Source organism: Ictalurus punctatus, unplaced genomic scaffold (genome assembly GCF_001660625.3).
Source record: "Ictalurus punctatus breed USDA103 unplaced genomic scaffold, Coco_2.0 Super-Scaffold_197, whole genome shotgun sequence".
Classification (NCBI taxonomy): Eukaryota; Metazoa; Chordata; class Actinopteri; order Siluriformes; family Ictaluridae; genus Ictalurus; species Ictalurus punctatus.
This window is the reverse complement of record NW_026521094.1, coordinates 471,499-476,498: the sequence shown is the minus strand read 5'-3', so window position 1 is coordinate 476,498 and position 5,000 is coordinate 471,499. Positions and strand designations below refer to the sequence as shown.

At 57.5% G+C, this 5,000-nt stretch overlaps 1 non-coding gene across 1 annotated transcript in view; it reads left to right on the top strand.

Moving 5' to 3' along the window:
* Positions 1–4,803: 4,803 nt before the first annotated feature.
* The window catches only part of LOC128631035 (18S ribosomal RNA), a 1,871-nt gene continuing 1,674 nt past the window's right edge, over positions 4,804–5,000 (top strand). The window contains exon 1 of the ribosomal RNA XR_008395184.1: positions 4,804–5,000. This exon is cut by the window's right edge and continues 1,674 nt beyond it. This is a non-coding gene — a ribosomal RNA (18S ribosomal RNA).

Genomic DNA, 5,000 nt, shown 5'->3' with positions numbered 1-5,000 from the left:
TCGTTCGATCGTTTATTTCCCCAAAGCCGGGGGAAGACGCTCGAAATCGGGCAAAGCTACCATTTTAAAAATCAAGTCACCGCAGCGTGATTTTGCCCGGAAACGGTCCTCCGTGCCTGTGGAAGCCCACAGCTGAAGCCCCTGGTGGAGCTCGGTTCAAGGAAATGTCCCTGGAAGTCTGCCATTTTGCCCGAAAAATAGTGCACAGTGCCTGGGGAAGCCATAGCTGAAGCCCCTGGTGGGAGGCTCGGTTCAAGGGAAATGTCTCTGGAGGTTGACCATTTTGCCCGAAAATAGTGCATCATGCCTGGGGAAGCCCATAGCTGAAGCCCCTGGTGGAGCTCGGTTCAAGGGAAATGTCTCTGGAGGTTGACCATTTTGCCCGAAAATAGTGCACTGTGCCTGGGGAAGCCCATAGCTGAAGCCCCTGGTGGAGCTCGGTTCAAGGGAAATGTCTCTGGAGGTTGACCATTTTGCCCGAAATAGTGCACAGTGCCTGGGGAGGCCCATAGCTGAAGCCCCTGGTGGAGCTCGGTTCAAGGGAAATGTCTGTGGAAGTCTGCCATTTTGCCCGAAAATAGTGCATCATGCCTGGGGAAGCCCATAGCTGAAGCCCCTGGTGGAGCTCGGTTCAAGGGAAATGTCTGTGGAAGTCTGCCATTTTGCCCGAAAATAGTGCATCATGCCTGGGGAAGCCCATAGCTGAAGCCCCTGGTGGAGCTCGGTTCAAGGGAAATGTCCCGTGGAAGTCTGCCATTTTGCCCGAAAATAGTGCATCATGCCTGGGGAAGCCCATAGCTGAAGCCCCTGGTGGAGCTCGGTTCAAGGGAAATGTCCCTGGAAGTCTGCCATTTTTGCCCGAAAATAGTGCACAGTGCCTGGGGAGGCCCATAGCTGAAGCCCCTGGTGGAGCTCGGTTCAAGGGAAATGTCCCTGGAAGTCTGCCATTTTGCCCGGAAAATAGTGCACAGTGCCTGGGGAGGCCCATAGCTGAAGCCCCTGGTGGAGCTCGGTTCAAGGGAAATGTCCCTGGAAGTCTGCCATTTTGCCCGAAAATAGTGCATCATGCCTGGGGAAGCCCATAGCTGAAGCCCCTGGTGGAGCTCGGTTCAAGGGGAAATGTCTCTGGAGGTTGACCATTTTGCCCGAAAATAGTGCATCATGCCTGGGGAAGCCCATAGCTGATGCCCCTGATGGAGCTCGGTTCAAGGGAAATGTCTCTGGAGGTTGACCATTTTGCCCGAAAATAGTGCATCATGCCTGGGGAAGCCCATAGCTGAAGCCCCTGATGGAGCTCGGTTCAAGGGAAATGTCTCTGGAGGTTGACCATTTTGCCCGAAAATAGTGCACAGTGCCTGGGGAAGGCCCATAGCTGAAGCCCCTGGTGGAGCTCGGTTCAAGGGAAATGTCTGTGGAAGTCTGCCATTTTGCCCGAAAATAGTGCATCATGCCTGGGGAAGCCCATAGCTGATGCCCCTGATGGAGCTCGGTTCAAGGGAAATGTCTCTGGAGGTTGACCATTTTGCCCGAAAATAGTGCATCATGCCTGGGGAAGCCCATAGCTGATGCCCCTGATGGAGCTCGGGTCAAGGGAAATGTCTGTGGAAGTCTGCCATTTTGCCCGAAAATAGTGCACAGTGCCTGGGGAAGCCCATAGCTGAAGCCCCTGATGGAGCTCGGTTCAAGGGAAATGTCCCTGGAAGTCTGCCATTTTGCCCGAAAATAGTGCATCATGCCTGGGGAAGCCCATAGCTGATGCCCCTGATGGAGCTCGGTTCAAGGGAAATGTCTCTGGAGGTTGACCATTTTGCCCGAAAATAGTGCATCATGCCTGGGGAAGCCCATAGCTGAAGCCCCTGATGGAGCTCGGGTCAAGGGAAATGTCTGTGGAAGTCTGCCATTTTGCCCGAAAATAGTGCACAGTGCCTGGGGAAGCCCATAGCTGAAGCCCCTGATGGAGCTCGGTTCAAGGGAAATGTCTCTGGAAGTCTGCCATTTTGCCCGAAAATAGTGCATCATGCCTGGGGAAGCCCATAGCTGATGCCCCTGATGGAGCTCGGTTCAAGGGAAATGTCTCTGGAGGGTTGACCATTTTGCCCGAAAATAGTGCATCATGCCTGGGGAAGCCCATAGCTGAAGCCCCTGATGGAGCTCGGGTCAAGGGAAATGTCTGTGGAAGTCTGCCATTTTGCCCGAAAATAGTGCACAGTGCCTGGGGAAGCCCATAGCTGAAGCCCCTGATGGAGCTCGGTTCAAGGGAAATGTCTCTGGAAGTCTGCCATTTTGCCCGAAAATAGTGCATCATGCCTGGGGAAAGCCCATAGCTGATGCCCCTGATGGAGCTCGGTTCAAGGGAAATGTCTGTGGAAGTCTGCCATTTTGCCCGAAAATAGTGCATCATGCCTGGGGAAGCCCATAGCTGAAGCCCCTGATGGAGCTCGGTTCAAGGGAAATGTCCCTGGAAGTCTGCCATTTTGCCCGAAAATAGTGCATCATGCCTGGGGAAGCCCATAGCTGATGCCCTGATGGAGCTCGGTTCAAGGGAAATGTCTCTGGAGGTTGACCATTTTGCCCGAAAATAGTGCATCATGCCTGGGGAAGCCCATAGCTGAAGCCCCTGATGGAGCTCGGGTCAAGGGAAATGTCTGTGGAAGTCTGCCATTTTGCCCGAAAATAGTGCACAGTGCCTGGGGAAGCCCATAGCTGAAGCCCCTGATGGAGCTCGGTTCAAGGGAAATGTCTCTGGAAGTCTGCCATTTTGCCCGAAAAATAGTGCATCATGCCTGGGGAAGCCCATAGCTGATGCCCCTGGTGGAGCTCGGTTCAAGGGAAATGTCTGTGGAAGTCTGCCATTTTGCCCGAAAATAGTGCATCATGCCTGGGGAAGCCCATAGCTGAAGCCCCTGATGGAGCTCGGTTCAAGGGAAATGTCCCTGGAAGTCTGCCATTTTGCCCGAAAATAGTGCATCATGCCTGGGGAAGCCCATAGCTGATGCCCCTGATGGAGCTCGGTTCAAGGGAAATGTCTCTGGAGGTTGACCATTTTGCCCGAAAATAGTGCATCATGCCTGGGGAAGCCCATAGCTGATGCCCCTGATGGAGCTCGGTTCAAGGGAAATGTCTGTGGAGGTTGACCATTTTGCCCGAAAATAGTGCACTGTGCCTGGGGAAGCCCATAGCTGAAGCCCCTGGTGGTGCTCAGTGTCTCCGGTGGGGTTTTTTTTTTTCTAAGTCCGAAAATTTTTCTAAGTCCGGAAATTTTTCTAAGTCCGAAAATTTTTCTAAGTCCGGAAATTTTTCTAAGTCCGAAAAATTTTTCTAAGTCCGAAAATTTTTCTAAGTCCGAAAATTTTTCTAAGTCCGAAAATTTTTCTAAGTCCGAAAATTTTTCTAAGTCCGAAATTTTTTCAAAGTGAGGTTTTCACCGTCGGGGCGTGAGAACCAGGCGCTCTCCCCCGATCCCGCATCCCGGCCGGAGTGCACTTCTTCGGGCTCGCCCCTCGGCCGGAGGACCCTCACTCGGGGTGGTTTCCAGAGGGGTACCGTCGGGCTCATGAGCGATCGTAGGAATTGACGGGGTCCAAGCACTCCGGGATGGCGGTTATGCCCGGCTACTCCGTCCGAGGGAAGAGGCGCCCGAGGCGGCTCCCGCGGTCTCTCCCCGGTCCCCGGATAGCCCGCGGAGCTTCTGATTTCTTCCATTTTCGCCGTTTTCAGAGCTCCGCTCTCCCCCGTCTCTCGGAGTGCCCGGTGGTGTTGAGGTCCGAGGGGGTGAGCGGGAGGCCCGGGGACGGGACCGGGAGGGGCGGCCTCCGCGTCCGTCTCGCGTGGGCCTTCCACGGAGGACGGTTCCGCTTTCGCCCGTCGTCCGTTCAGAGTCCTGAACTTTTTCCTAAGTGCCGTTTTTCACCTCCGGGGTGCAAGGACCGGGCGCCCTCTCCGCGTTTCGCCCCCCCGACCCGACGCGCAGCCCCCCCGGGCCGCCCCCGCAGCCCCGTCCCCTCGTCCGGACGGCGTCCGCAGAGGGTGGGGTTTCGCGGAGGGGTGCCGTCGGGCTTGTGAGCGATCGTAGGAATCGACGGGGTCCAGCACTTCGTGGCGGCGGTCGTGCCGGGCGACGCCGTCCGAGAGAAGGGACCGCGAAGGCGGCTTCGACGTCTGTCTCTTCTCGGGGCCCTCCCGGAGGACCCGGCCCTCTTCCTTTCGCTCTCGCCCGCGCCAAGTGCGGTTTTCCCCTCCGGGGTGCAAGAAACCGAGCACTTCCGACCACGGTCCGTGCGCGCGCCCCCGAGAGAAGAGACCAACGCGGAGGCGGCTCCGCGGTCTTTCTCTCAACCCTGGTAGATACGAATACGTCGCACGCCTGGGGTAGGCTCCTGCCCGGCTTCGGCCGCTATGGGCACGGCGGTCGCTACCCCGCCCCGCGTGTCGTCTCCCCGGCGAAACCCGAACGTCGACGGGTCCTCCCGGACCCGGAGCCGTGACGGGGAGAGCGAGAGCCCCCCCTCTCGGAGAGAGTCGTATACGGCCGGTCCCCTACGTCCCGACTCAGTCGGCCCTACGCTTCGGGGTCCGGCCGGCCCGGGGCCCCCCGGCAACCGCAGGCACGCCGGGGACGGGGGCGCCGCCCGGGCCGGCCCGCCCGCGGAGGATCACAGTTTTCCTAGGTCCGCCAGCCCGACCGAGCGAGAGAGAAAAAAAAAAAAAGCGCGTCCGCCGCCGGCCCTCGTCCGCCCGCCCCCGCGCCGGGGGAGGGCGGCGGGCCGCGCGGCGTGACCCCCACCCACCCGGGGCTCCCGGCGCTACCTGGTTGATCCTGCCAGTAACATATGCTTGTCTCAAAGATTAAGCCATGCAGGTCTAAGTGCACACGGACTGTACAGTGAAACTGCGAATGGCTCATTAAATCAGTTATGGTTCCTTTGATCGCTCCACACGTTACTTGGATAACTGTGGCAATTCCAGAGCTAATACATGCAAACGAGCGCTGACCCTCCTCT